The sequence below is a fragment of the Diorhabda sublineata genome, chromosome 2 (genome assembly GCF_026230105.1).
Source record: "Diorhabda sublineata isolate icDioSubl1.1 chromosome 2, icDioSubl1.1, whole genome shotgun sequence".
Taxonomy (NCBI): domain Eukaryota; kingdom Metazoa; phylum Arthropoda; class Insecta; order Coleoptera; family Chrysomelidae; genus Diorhabda; species Diorhabda sublineata.
This window is the reverse complement of record NC_079475.1, coordinates 2,332,263-2,348,228: the sequence shown is the minus strand read 5'-3', so window position 1 is coordinate 2,348,228 and position 15,966 is coordinate 2,332,263. Positions and strand designations below refer to the sequence as shown.

Below are 15,966 nucleotides of genomic sequence, written 5' to 3'. Positions count from 1 at the left end.
TAAGATAATGGGCGTCGAATATGAAAAAATATACACATGCTTTACGATTCTACTGAAACTACTGGCAACACTTCAATAAATTAACCAAAGAAGTACTCTTCGTACAACTTAATACTGTGTAGTATTTTCGTAATATTTAGATTTAAAAATTATGAAGTAATATTCGATACTCGTATGGAGTAATGATAAAGTTATCAATTAAACAAAAAATTAGTATATTAAAATCAATGTAAAGACTGAAAAAAATTGAAGAAAGTATACGAAATGTCCTCTACTTTCATGAGTATACAAGTATGTCATGTTTTCTAAACAAACTTAATCATCTAAAAAGATAAAGAATATCAGTAAGGTTATTTAAGGGACATTGAATTAATTCTGTCTTTCATTTCTTGACGTGAATGTTGTATGGATATTTTAATTAAAATACGATCAAAATATGTAGTATAAAGATAAAAATCGCATGAGTGAGAAGCTTCTGCAGCTTTACCAATCCATCGATTTGGAAAATAGTTGATCAACCAATTAGGATGCGTCGAACTTAAAAAGTAGACATTAATATTTGAAAAATCCAGGTACATATCAACATTTGAATTTTCAGGAAGAATGTAATAACCTCTCATTTGTTACCTTCAAGTTGTTCTACCATCAATTTCAAATCAGTCTGGGGAATGCCATACCCTTTTGACATGTGACAAGTTTTAATTGAAGGTATGTTCAATACTTCTTTGTACGAGCGTGTAACTAGCGTCCTCTATGAAAGGCAGATAAAAAAAACAAATTAATGGGATCCATCAGCAACCAGAACGATATAGAATCGTGAAAAATGCATATAAATGTATTTTCATAAGCGCCTTTTACTTGAATGAAAATGGCGTTGAGAAAATTTTTTACTAAGCAAACCTCACTTATTTTTCAATTTTCTACGTATCCTAAAGATTTAAAAATCCATCAAAACAGTTATTATGCTTTTCTGGACCATTATGTACTTTTTGTTTTAAAGCAAAAATATACATCTATGGCAACAATGTATCAACAAATCTTGTTTTTATCTCCATCTCTAATATTTTACAAACTGACAAAGCATGATCTAAAATACCTATTGACATACGTGGATTCAAAATTTATTCAAAACATTTCTGCTCTAGTACTGAACAAGTTCGGAACGTGGAAATTTTTATTCATTACTTGAACTTGATACTATTGGATCGCAATTTTTTTATTGCGAATGGCCAAGTAGTCTAATGGAAAAAACTTAGTATACACATACTAGACTACATACAATTTGCACAAAAACTACTTAAAATTATAATAATTCAATTTTATACATACAAAATATGCCATTTTTTTATTAGTGAGGTGAAAACAAACTGATGCTTCCATCCTCAATAAGTTATTAGCTAGGGTTAGAATTATTGATTAATTCATCGCCATTATATAACCATTTTAGTGATATGAAAAAGGCAACCAAATAATGAGCATATGACGTTGAACATATGAATCTCTATATAGTGAGTAAATGAGGGTTGTCTACCGATCTAAAGATTTGTGAACGAAATCTTCTAGCTGATTGCTCGGACTCGGCGTCATCACGATCGACATAGGCAGAGAATTGCATTAAACATGAAAAGCGGATGTTAGAGCTTTTAAAAGTTACCCAAGCGATAACTTCATCTTTATTTTTACCACCCCTTTTTCCAGTGGCGGATCATAAAAATATATGATTCCATTTGAATATAATTTAGTGAAAAATAGTGAAGTGAAAAATATTTGAAATAATTGTTTATTCATAGAGCACTATTTATATTTTCATCCATATCTGTCTAAAAAGTTCTCTAGATGATGAAGAAACAAGACTTTTTATTTCATAATAGTCTCCTTGTAAGCCAAGGTACTTTCTTCAGCGATAGTTTAACTTTTCGAGCTTTCAAAAAATAATTGCCGCAAACGCGGCACCCAACGCTCGGTCAGCTTGTGGATGCATAATTCGTAAGCCAATGCGTTCTTCTAATATGCTGATAGCCTCTTCTATATCTTTAGCCTCTATTCAACGGTCGGTAACTACCATTTAGTGGATCTTTTCGATGATATCTGGTTGTCAAAGTTTTCGGCCATCCCGAATGCTCGTCGTCAGTCAAGCTGATACGGCCACAGTTGATTTCAGCTGCTCAGAATTTCACGAACATATGCATCTGTGGCAGTTATGTGTCAACAAATCTTGTTTTTATCTTCATCTCCATTATTTTACAAACGATACACGATCCAAAATATCTGTTGACATGCGCGGATTAAAAACTTATTCAAAACATTTTTGCTCTAGTACTAAACAAGTTTGGTACGACGTGGAAGTTGTTATTCATTACTTGAACTTGATACTATTCGATCGGAATTTTCTTATTGTGGATGGCCAAGTAGTCTTCTGGAACAAACTTAGTATACACATACTAGACTACATAGACTACAATTTGCACAAAAATTACTTAAATTTATAATAATTCATTTTAATATCCAAAATATTCCATTTCGTTATTAGTAAAGTAAAAACAAACTGACCCTTCTGCCCCCATTAAGTTATTAACTAGGGGTTGAATTATTGATCAATTAATGCATCTAAATATTCTTAATTTTAGGTCTCTTCTGTTTTTTTTTCATAATTTTTGGAAGAATACATTTGACATTTCGACTTTTCTTTAAGTTTTTATCAAAATATTTTGATAAAGACTTAAAGATCTAAACCGATTTGTGAATGATGTGGCATAATCTCCTTACACAGTATCCAGCTCTAATTTCATTTGTGAAGACGTATTGCCTTTCTCAAACAAATATTTCATGACAACGACGATTGTGTGTGAAGTTCAATCGCTGTTTAATTTCTACCCATCGTTATGACACAACATTACAAAGGGTCCAAATATTTCCCAAGTTTCACGCAACTCTGAATTAAGTTGTCTCTGTTATGCTTCAACTACATGATGCGGCCAACATTTGTGCCAACATACACCTTCTCACGCAGACTGGACATTGGACGAAGGCTGGAACCGTACCTGAAGAAATGAAAACATGGCATGCAACAAATATAAATTCTTTCAAAATAAACTGGATGATACTGGTAACTTTGGTTTTGGTGTTAGTTCTATCTTCGTTCTAATGCTGGGTACTACCTTGACGGGGATGAAAAAACAGACTTTCCATATGTCGCTACTAATGATTCCAACGATGAATTATAGTAAGATTGGACGGTGGTGTGGTGCGTATGTCATTCGCCGAATGTTTGGCTTCCAACGTTGGCCATGGGAAGTCGATTTTTTGACCCGTGTCAAAGGAGTACCAAACATTGAAAAGAAGTGGGAACCAACATTTGTGGTACAACTGCACACACTTCTTGTCCTCTTGCATGTGAATTCTACGTGTTTTGTATAAAAACGCGCGTTCCCGGTATCATCCAGTTCATTTTAAAAGAATATATATATTTATATTATAACAACGTGATTTTTCTCTTTTTTTACGGACAATGGTTGTTTTTACGTGAATTTCTATGGAACTGAGGATTTCAATATGCAAAAGGTTAAAAGAAATGTTTATTTTTAAACAATGTTAAGCTGTAATAACTACAAAGAAAATCGGCATCAATGTTTAATCTTCTGTACCACTGCTATTGTTTTCGTTGTCTATTTTCACTTCAGGTCCATTACTAGTACTGGTGATGGGCTGAGCAAGGTTTGATTGCAGATTGAGATAATAATGAACATTCTCCGGAACTTCCAGGCATTTACCAGGATTTCGTAGAAAACCTAGCTTCTGGTGTTTGATTTGATTCTCACCTTATTAGAGGAGCTTCAAAAATAGTTCAGTACCGGTTTCCCAGATGTATTGTTTCCCATGCACATGTGTAAGATTGCTTATTTTGTATATAGTCTATTTCAGCAGTTACTTTGATCACTCTTACTCTGCTTTCACAATCTTAAAAGGAAAAGGCTTCTTTCTTGCTGCTGATGTTATTCTATCCTAGACTGTACTTTTGCAGTGTTAATTTTTTGCATCAATAAAATTGAAATCTTGATCGTTGAGCAGTCGGGATTGTTCTCGAATAGAAAAATAATATTGAATAGTTTTGGAAATTTTGAAAATGTGATCTAAGGCGTAAGGGAATCTAACCATAAAATAATTTTTGTTCTGTCCCGAGCATCCATCACTAAACAACACTAAGTCTTTATTGCTTATATCTACCCTGTGAAAATAATGCAAACAAAGAAGTAACATCATTTTGGTCTTTCTTGCCAAAAGTTTCATCGTACACTAACATAGTTGCATCATGGGTTGCCAAATCGTGCACTCCACAAACATAGTACCAGAACTGCTGGCAAAAAAAACATCACCAGTTTGAATGTAGGGCAATGGCAAATTTGGCATGGAATCAAACGATAAGCACATAGTATGGCCTTGCTTTGCTTTAAGTTTACATTTCCTTTTTATCTCATAGAATTTGTCTGACTTACATAGATGAAGATTTTTCTCTGTTTCGATATTAACACGTTCTTCTAAGTAAGTGCATAAATTTAGTTTTGATATAAATCTATCACAAATGGTACACATGTCAGATCTCTTAATATCAAATTGTTGTGAAAACTGACCAATTTGCAAATTTGCATTGTAGCAGACATTGTTATGAAACTTCTCTAAAAACATTTTACACATTACTTAGAACAGAAAATGTTTCTGGAAGGTATAATCTGTTTGGATTTTTTCGTCTTGAATAATGTGATTACCGAGCTTTAAATTACTGGATATGGGTGTTTATCAAATTCGCTACAGGCTCCGGTATTTTCTTGTGTCTGTTTTTATGCCTTCCTCTTCTATCGTATGGTAATTTACCTTGAAGCAAAAGATTATTTTGTAATCTTCGTACTCTCTCTCTAGGAGCACCAAATATGCTCAAAAACGTCTGGATCTACTGCGAAGCGGAGCAGTTATGGATATCAAGCCAACAAAATTCTTTGACGCCATGTTATTAAACAGAGTTTTCAAAGTCTGTCGATTATTCTCGTTGATATTTTGGAAGCACTTTAAACGCGAACACCTTAAACAAAAGATCTACTCAATAATAACATGAATACTTAGAAATATATTCAGTTTTTAACATACCTCAATCAGCGTCAGTAACTTTAGTCGGAACTTGTTTTTCCACATGAATTAAATGTGACACACCACGTACTTTATTTTTCTTTATAACTGTTTCTTTCTTTACAAATTCTTTCTTCTTTTTCTGCCGATTTGTTAACACTCGCCATGCTTACTAATCCAACAGACCTAGACAATAATACTTGTTGCAGGAATTCGGTTTGACTATGGTTGTTTTTGTACAACTACTTGATCTTTTGACGGCTGTAAATTCGTACTAAGTATGGTTCTTCTTGTAATCTGACTTTCCCGTTCAAACAGGTTGCCCCTGATTTATAAGTGTGAATTTAAATCGCGAAATCCGAATTTTAGAACTATGATCGTTTTTGTAAGAAACGCCTCATTTCTTTGGATAAGTTTAGGTAAGGTTCCAGTTTTTCTTCCAATGTTGAGCTGTATGTTGGAGCGCAAATGTTGGCGCAATCGTTGAACGCATCGTTTAGTACCGGATTAGCCAACGTTCCAATGCCAACGTTGGAAGCAAAACATTTGTCGAATGACATCCCTACTACCACCACACGATGCCTTCTATTATAGCGCGTGCAAAGTTGGATGCTTTGGAGGCTTTATCATGAGCTAGCGGCTGACAAGATTCGATGATTTTATTAAATCCACTTAAACTACTACTGCTTACAACTTTTCTATAATCTTTGCTTACATTTGATAGCGATAACAAGTAAATATCATTACTTAATGCAATGTTTTTTTTTGACAGAATTTCACTGGTTTAACCCTAGAACGACCAAGGTTTGGCACTTAGTGCCATCTTGAAACATTTTTTCTTGTATCTTCTTCAAATTTTCAAAATTGGTTGGCTAAAAAGTGCCATGCCTTTGTCCAACACGTTCCCTTGCAAAGTCGTCAGCTGGTTCTTTTATTTTCGTTCTGTTTAGTTTTCAACTTGAAATCCGCCTGACTCATTTTTGGGTAGCAAATTTGCAAATAATAGTAATAATAGTTTGTTTTTTATACAATTGCAATTATGAGTCGATATCTCTCTCAGAGCGAACTTGAAAAAGAAGTGGAAAATATTTTGGACTTTGAGGTTATGTAGTTCGACGAATCCTCAAGTGATAGTGATGAGGAAGATCATGTTAGTGATCATGTTACTTTTAGTGAAGAAGAAGTGGCTCCAGATTTATCGACAGACAACTCTAACAAGACACGATTTGTTGCGAAAAATGATAGGGTATATGTAAGAGATGTACCTCGAATTTCACGTCCTTCTCTACAGAATATATTGCGTGAAAAACCAGGTTTGCAACAAAACGGAAAAGTACAAACTATATTGGAATCATTTCAAAATTTTTTACGAACGAAATTATGTACGCTTTTATTGGAATTTTGATTCTGATGGGCGCTAATGATGATACCAAAATGGACTATCACGATCTTTGGTCGAGTAAATTTAGAAGGTCAGTCTAATTTAGTACAATGTCCCGTAAACGATTTGTTCAACATATGAAAACAGTTAGATTTGATTATAAAGACACATGTGAAGAGCGCAGAAAAACCGACCCAATTCGTAATGTTTACAAAAAGTCAAAGGCATTGCTTTTCGATTATATTGTTTCGGGAGCAAATGTTGTTATAGACGAAATGCTGTCACTTTTTCGAGGACGATGCCCATTCAAAGTATTCATGAAAGAGAAGCCAGGCAAATACGGAATTCATTAGTATCATAAATCCCTCGTGAAAAATCAAAAAAGGTGCTTATTGTGGTCAGAAGGCACTCTGCAAAAAGACCAACAAGAAGATGGCCCATGAATTGATATAGGCATTGAATGCTTACACTTTATTCATTGAAAGCATACCAACTTGGACTAGCAACAAAAAATCGGAGGCTAATCTACTTACAAGAACTAGGACTTAGTCTTGTAAATCCATCAGTTGAGCAAAGATCAGAAAATATAAATGGAATTCCTACGTAGTTAATACTAGGAATGGAGTCAATACTTGGTAAAAAGTTGCGAAATCGATCTGAACAACATTCAAATGCAGCTCCAGAGGCAGGAACAACAGGTCGATGTCATATTTGCCGTTGCAGAAATCGCTAAAAAATTTAAAAACTACAATAATTTGTGGCAAATGTAAAGGTTTTTTTTGTGGGACTCATTCCCAAAAGTCTTACGTGTGTGAGGCTTGCTACAGTAATTCATAAAAAATTGTAATTGAGATTTTCTTCGCTTTGTTTAGAAGTATGTACTTATCAATGAAATAAAAATAAATATTTTTTTTTCATTGTATTTCTCTCCCAATAAATACTTTCCATTTGACGTTTTTCTTATTTATACATAATATTTCACTACTTCATACAATCTATAAAAAGATAGCTGGTCTTCCGAGGGTTAATGTAGCAGTTAATGAATATTCCCAAATTGTTTTCTCCGATTTTCTTATTGAAGAAAGTATTTTTGTTCGTTAACAAAATCATATATTTTCTCAGTCACTACTTCAGCAAATTATTTTTATTTTTTTATACTTAAATGGATTATTTATATTATGCATTTATTCCAATGAATTCAAACCAATTCGAACTGTTATCTGTGGTGTTAAATGGTCTGTTTCATTGAATTAAACATGGACTTGAATCAACAGATTGCAGTAAACACATATAGAAAATATATGGACTCCCACTAACGATAGTGACTACTATTTTAAAAATGTATGAGTGTATTTGTTAGTAAAATAAAACGAAAGCAGAATCGTACTATTTTCGTACCATTGGGGATTATACTGTACCGTCATTTGGGGTGGAGTTGATAAAAAATAAGTTAGTTTTTTATATTCAGCGCTCGTTATTAGAAAAAATAGGCCGAAGAAGATGTGGATATCTAGTTGATGTTGATAGGAAAGAATTTGTATAATATAACGAACATTGAAATATAAAAATGATACAGATAAAAAGTTGTGAAAAATCTCATACGCGTCTTGGGGTGAGATTGTTCACACACTCTATATTGCACAGGGTGCAAGCAGGCTAGACCATAGATGATCAATCCCAACCACGCTGCTCTACGTCAAGTACTTTCGAAGTTATAGCTGTTTATACTGTCGGGGGGAAATTGTTCAGTGAGGGTTAGATTGATTATGAAAATTATTTATCATATATCACCCTTATTCACCTAATTGAGATATATTTATGAATGTTATGAAACCTTTTATTACATTATAGAAATGAAAATACATAAACTTATAAAAAACTGTTTCTCATCTCACCTGCTGTATAATAGCTCTGTACCGATAAATAGTTTTTTTTCCTTGATTCCCAGTAAACCTTAAACAATACAAATTTTCCTGCCGCAACTTCATTGTCTTCTGGTTCGAAATACTCTGTTTCTACTCGCACGTCATCACTCTCATCTTCCAGTGGTTCTTTGTCGGAGTTGTCATTGGTTAATAGATCATCTACATCTGAATCACTAGAATCTGCATCAGTACTTGCTGTAAAGTTTTTGCCAGGCTGTACAGTTGTCTTTTAATATTCTTTTTTGATGGTCCTGCTGTAAAACTTTGATGATGCAAGTAATTCACAAGAATGTTATTCACAGAGCCATCAGCAAGACTCATTCGGGATGAAAAGGTATAATTCCTGGTGCTTTAAATGAAGCTATTAGATCTTTTTTTATAGCATTTTCCAATTTCATGAAGTGTGGAAGCCAGTAAATGGGGAAAATTTTTTTGTCAATAGAAGTTTGTTGTGAATGGGTTTTCTTCCAATTCAATAACAACGACCTCCAAGTCGTGAAATGGGTCGAGAGGTTATCAGCCAACATCACTTTGTGATTTGGCAAACGTTTCGCGTGCGGTAAGAATATCGACTTAAACCAATCGGTGAATGTCTGGGTATCCATCCAACCATGGTGGGTACGATTGTAACTAGAACCTGAACTACAACACCAGTCCTTGCAACAAGGATCTCCTTTTGGACCCAATTCTATCCATTGCTGCCTTTTCTCTGCCTTGTAGATGACGTAAGGAGGCAATAGTACTGAACCGCACATTATAATTTATATTGATGTCTGGGTAAAGTTGCATATCCGATCTGGATATTTGGTTCGACACGACATTTTTTGCTTGCCAAGGTCGTCTTGCATATTTGTTGTTGTTGGTGGGCACCTGCCCCAGGTTATGTACGCAACCACTATATTCAATTTCCCGTTTCCATACCCACTTAACATCTCTTAAAATGGGTTCGTCGCGACGTTGTCAGCTGTCACAAAAACTACTTGAGTATTTAGTTAAAGTTGGAAGAAGAGGAAAGCAAACGAAAAACTATAACCAAGTCAAAAGGACACGAAGAATAAAGAAGAAGAAGAAGAAATAAAGAAGTTCATGCACTAAATTTTTAAATATAAATACATTGATTGATTAAGTTGAGACCTAACCAGGTAATCATTTAATTTAATTCTGTTATCTCTATCAATAGCCTAGTCGAGAAGTGAGTTTTCTGCCAAAAATAGTTACGAGTCTCTTAAAAATATGGTGATTAGTGCATTGGATTCAGAATTTGATTCTGAGAATGAGGAATTTTTGAATTTATCCACCATTAAAAATTTCATTTGTTATAAACAAAAAACGAAGAGAAAAAAAGGGAGTCTCTGCTTTTTAGCTACATTTTCAAAAATATAAAATATAAATGAAATTTGAAAAAAGATCCTAAAAGAGGAGGAAATTTTAGTAAAAATGTCTTGTTTTCCGGAGTTGTAGCTCCATTATTTATCATTTCAATTTAACGTTGAAAAATGTGCTCCGCGCAGCTGTTTCGGTGCCTAGCGGCAGCTGTCAGGCAAAGCATGCATTACAAAATAATTTTTTTATAACATTCAATATTAATTTGAAAATATGGATAAATTATAGTTCCATCTAGACACTTAAAGGAATCTAGTCCCGCAAAAAATGTTTTCAGTTCGATTTTTGTTGAACTTATGTAATTGTTAATTAACTAATTTTTCGTAGACTTGAGTTAATAAACAAGATTCCGTTGTAAAAGTTTACAAAAGTTTTTTCTTTTGTTCATAATGTTTTTTTAAATTTATCAAAAATGGAAAAATTGGCCTAATGTTATAAGAAATTTTTTTCTTGAATTTTTAATTTTGGCTGTTTTTATATTATCTAATATATTGCATTTAGTAGCTTAGCTAAAAAAATTTTAACGTTTATTGTTTAAATTTTTTTTATAAACGAATAGTAGGGTTAAATATTTTAAAAAAATTTTTTTCTGTCAGTGAAATTATGAATTTTTCTTAAAAATTTTTTTTAATTGTTTATAACTGTTTTTATCATTTATCAACCATTTAAATTATTTATTAAGGAATAATTTTTTTTAAATCATCATTTACAATTCTCAATATTATTATGAAAAAAAATTTTTTTACTTGAATTTTTGATGTTTATTTTATAAACAATTTGTTATAAACAAATTTATATTTTCATTTTATTTTTTCTCCGTAGCTTTAAAAAATTACAAATACTCCCTTTTTTTTCTTCGTTTTTTGTTTATAACAAATACAATATTTAATGGCGGATAAATTCAAAAATTCCCCATTCTCAGAATTAAATTCTGAATCCAATACACTAATCACCATATTTTTAAGAGACTTGTAACTATTTTTGTCAGAAAACTCACTTCTTGACTAGATCACAAGCAATCGCTCATGATGTTTTCCTTTCACTATCTAACAGTATTTTAAACAAATGAAATTATATTTGCACATTCCTAATAGCTTCAGATGAAATTAGTTTTTACTTTTCTCTTATTCGTGCTTTCAGCTCATCAACAAATGCCCGTTTGGTCTTTGTTTCTCAAGTATCTCTTCATAAAGAAGTTCAAAGGATTGAGGCTAAGTAACAAATTACCCTGCCACTAATTCTTCTTGTGAGAATTCCAAATATAGTGCAGCGAATTCAGTTTTTTATGATAATCACTTTTTTTTCTCTTGATGCAAATACCAAAAGGCCATTATAAACAAAATATTTGTACGCTTCGTATATGCAAAATGATTAACCGAACGAACTCCTAATCATGAAAACCAAACTTTTATAATTGTTTGATGAGAGTTTAATTTCTTATTGCTAACCCGGCAAACTTTGTTTTACCATATAAATTATATCTACAAAATATTTTTCTAGTTCAATACAAATAACTAACTTACTATATAAGTATGTAGGGTACTCGTAATCGAAAGCGTCTTAGATAATGAAAGTTAAAAAAATGAAAATAATCTCTCAATGAAATGTACAATATTCTTGATTAATCCGTCTTTAGCCAACACAAACAAACTGGATGGTTTTCCCACGCGAGAACATATCACATATAATTGTCCGTGGGAAAAGCATTGTGTTTCCAAATCTAAGCCACATACAGACAATGTCTGGCCTTGTGCCTTATTGATCGTCATAGCGAATGCCAATGTAATTGGAAATTAAATGCATTTGAATTTAATTGGCACATCTGTAGGAATCATAGGGATTCGTGGCAACAACACATTTTCGGCCTGAAACTCTCCATTCAAAATTATGACTTCAATAAGTTTTTTATTATCTCTTTAATGACTAATCGTGTGCCATTACACAGCCATGGTGGGCTCAAGTTACGAAGCAGAATGATCGGAGATCCAACCTTCAATTGTAAATGGTGTGGTGGCTTACCTGGAAAATCCAATGAATTCAAAAAATCAATTGGATATTTCACACTTTCGTTGGTATCGCAAAATGTATCTATAGATTAGTATGACACCAGGCAACAACTGTTCTATCTTCAAATTTAACCCATTGACGTTCACATTTTTTGCTGCCAAAATCGCTCTCTCTGTCAGCCACTCATGACTTTTATATTGTAAGTGTACATCGAGAAATATGTTATCGATGAGATTACTTTGCGAGTCGATTATTGTGCAGAAGTCCGTCTGTAATTTGATGCAACCAGTATTTTCATGTACAGCAACTTTCCCATCGCCAATATCTAACAATTGTTTAGAGGAAGTTCACAGTCAGTTGTGCTTTTTCAACATTACGCTACAGTCTCGATGATTTCAAGCAATCAGCATACGTGGAATAATGGGAAGTGTTTATCTAAAAACTCCTGAAAGGAGTAACAAAGTGCCGCCAAATAGTTTATCGTTGTTATTTATATCCTTTAATTTCCTATCCAATGACTCAAGCAAATGTTTGTGAGCCATAATGCATTTATCCCAGATAATAGTTTCAAATGTGACCATAGACGATTGTTTTTTATGTTGCATCTGAATTTCTTTGAATGACTAATGGCAGCTTAAATGCTGAATAATCTGATCTGCCTCCATATAATAAAGTTGCTGCAATGCCAAAAGATGCAACGGCCAATGCGACGCCATTTTATGATCGTATCGCGGCAAAAAGTAGCGAAATAAGGAACGTTGGTGCAATATGGTGCATCCAAAAAAAATCCTCCTTGTCCTGCTGAAATTGTCAGCATAATACGGTCGTAAATAATTTTCATCATTTAGTAGTGGAACAACTAACAATGCCTGCCATTTCTACTGTATCGTACTGTAGTTCTCGATTCATATCCGTGTTGAATAAATCATATGCACTTCGATTCTGTGAGCTTATACCGAAATGACTGATGGGTAAATTCGCAATAGCAATGCAATGATCCTTCCTGTGCAGTTTAATGCTGATTGCAAGCATAATGATCCAATGATTGTAGACTTCTAGCAAGCCTAGTGCAAGACATGCATCTTTAATCGTTGGATACTGTTGCCTATCTACCTTGCGTATATCTTGTGATGACAATGCTACGATGACATTAACCAATAACAGTCGCAGATAAAAGCACTTAGTCTGCCTTGGTTTGACTGTTTATATGTTACAGACGGTTTATGGAAAATAGACTATATATAAAAAGGACTGGTTCGTATAGAAAAGGACTGAGGATATTAGTCTATATGTGGAAAAAGCTTGTCTTCTAATGAACTGTCTAGTCCGTTTGTAAAAGGTCTATAGTTTATTTCAGAAATTTATGGAGTAATAAAATCTCATTTGGTGTGCAAAGGGACCATTGTAAAATTCATTCTTTTTATCAAGTGCAGGTAGTACCACCCGGGTTGGGGTCAATTTATGGGTTTAGGCTATTGTTATCAATTGACAAACACCGAAAAAAGTGTGTCAAAGGCGTGCCGGTAAGATACTCGTCAAAAGGAAAGCCGAATCTGAAACATGGTTGGAATTAGGCAGAGGTACTAATAGAAGGTTAAACGGTATCTGTTAAACGCAAAACGTAACTGTATAATTTACTACCTAAATAATCCCTACAAAAAATTTCGCTATTGATACTTCAGCCCAGAAAACATACTTTTCCTAATTCTCTTACGCAATTACTTGATTTTAATATTACAAACAATACTATTTCAAGACCTACACCTATGGCCGACACCGAAATTGAGAGAAACTGGACGTAATTACCCATTTTATTGCTCTATACCTTTCTGAAATAGACTATAGTCTATTTATATACGACCCAGCTGTACCTACGCCATATGTATATTTCTAAGATATTGAAACACAATTTTTTTATTTATTTATTATAGAAATGAGTTATACTAGTACATAAAACATATAAAAATCAGGACATTTAATTTTTTTTATTTGTTTGTACAATTTAAGTTATTATGGCATTTAGAATTACATAATACAGAACATTTTCGACAAGCATATTTCTTTGATTGATATTTACCCTTACAATTACATTTTTTAATACCTTGCCATGTCCTGTCGATTGATCAGTAGCCACCGATCTTTGGAAAATTCTTCAATTTTCAAAATGTTGCCAGGGCACGTACTAAATTCTGAACGCCTATAGTATTTTAAAATCACTACTTGTTCTGTTCTCAAGCGGTAAAACTGTGGCTTTCAGTACTACATCTAAAACTGACCTAGTATCTTCTCTGCCTCGATCAACGTCTGGAAGGGGAATTCTTAGAGTTGATCCGATTTTAGGTTTTGGATGGGTGCTCACTGATATTACTTTCATTCGTTTTGTCTATAGCTGTAATCAATCATGAACAGCTTTTCTTGCCATATCTATGTTTTTGTTTCTAGTGCAAAAACTGCACATATTTTCTGAACATGGATTTCCAACATTGAAAACTTCTTCATTTACGGGATTGAAACAAGTACTGACATGAAATGAAATGCCCATTATCATGATTTTCCGCTAATACTCCTTCCAGCTGCTCTTCTATAACCTCTTCTGTTTCTGTGACAATTTCTATCACCGATTGATGCGATTGCTCGATTTCTGCAATGCCAGCATAAATGGAATTAATCACATTTTCTTCAAGTATATATATATATATATATATATATATATATATATATATATATATATATATAACAAATACACAACCCAAACTATTCGCTTTTTCAATAAACCGGATCACGCATGAACTGGTGTCCCTTGAAAAAATTTGCGATGGAAAAATAGGGGTTGATCGTATAAAAAAAATAAATAAAAATCTTGCCAAATAAATTAAATTTTATCTATAAAATTGAGAAAAAGATTTAGAGGTGGACTACCCTTAGCAAATAGGGGAATGAAAAATAGATTTTGTTCGATTCTTAGACTTACCCGTTATGCACACAAAATTTCATGAGAATCGGTTCAGCCTTTTCAGAGGAGTTCAATTACAACCACAACGACACGAGAATTTTATATATTATACTAGATCAGCGTGAGGCTTCCGCGAGTGGCTCCTACCAGTGAAGTGTAAAAAATCCCTGTTCTTCGATGCCACAAAAAATTCCTTAAAAAGGGGGGAAATTTTATTCAAGGTGAAAACAGTGGTTATGCGAACTGTCGCACAGTTCTCTTGATAGCGTTACGGTTGCAAGAATTACCGATCACAAGGGTTAATCGCTGGCTTGCATGTAATATTTATCATTATATTCGTATTTAAAGTCATTTGATACGCGTCGCCAAAACTTACAATTACTTACTTATTCGAAAAAGTTTAATTATCTGCAATGGACCATTGGTTACAAACAGGAAAATGCAAAAAACAGCGTACAACGACTTTGGAGGCATCAATAGAACCAACGCCTGGATGCAGGTATTGTTTTATAATCAAATTTTGTAAAGTAATATGAGCTCCCGTTTCTTCTCTCTCTCTCTCTCCTGAGTCATTTGAAGTCGATAAGCCAGGTGGGCATAAAAGTAAATATATCAAAGAACACCATTCAAATGAGCCATGCACAACGCACAAAGTAGACGACAATCACCCTCAATGTGTTCTATGTAATAAAATTTTACCGAACAGCTCCATGTATCCTGCCAAACTGCTTCGCCATCTCCAAACTTTGTATCCAGAATACAAGGACAAAAAAGTGAATTTTTTTGAACGAAAGTGAGAACAATTGTAAAAGTCAAAAATATTCATGCGCCACGCATCGCAAACTGTTAATGAAAATGCAACTGAGGCATCCTATATTGTTTCATACAAAATTGCAATGTCTGGTGACATATCCATACCATAGCAGAGAAGCTCATAAAGCCGTGTGCAATTGAAATGGTGAAATGTATGTATGATGAAAAAGCTGCAAAAGAGGTGTAAAATATTCCACTTTCAAATGATACAGTGGCTAGCCGTATAAGAGACTTGTCAGATTTCGTGAAAACGGAGTTATTTTCCCACCCAGAAAATCTGAATTGGAATCAGCTGTGGAATCAACACGACAGAGCCCCACCACACGGTAGTGCGCTTGTAAATAACTTTTTACAGACTCATTTTGAGGACCGATGGATAGCACACG

The 15,966-nt window shown here is 33.6% G+C and overlaps 1 protein-coding gene and 1 pseudogene across 2 annotated transcripts in view; one reads left to right on the top strand and one right to left on the bottom strand.

Moving 5' to 3' along the window:
• The window catches only part of LOC130452963 (synaptic vesicular amine transporter), a 164,933-nt gene that overhangs the window by 95,439 nt on the left and 53,528 nt on the right, over positions 1 to 15,966 (top strand). The gene's annotated exons all lie outside the window — the stretch shown is intronic.
• On the bottom strand, positions 1,128 to 14,493 carry LOC130452964 (uncharacterized; annotated as a pseudogene).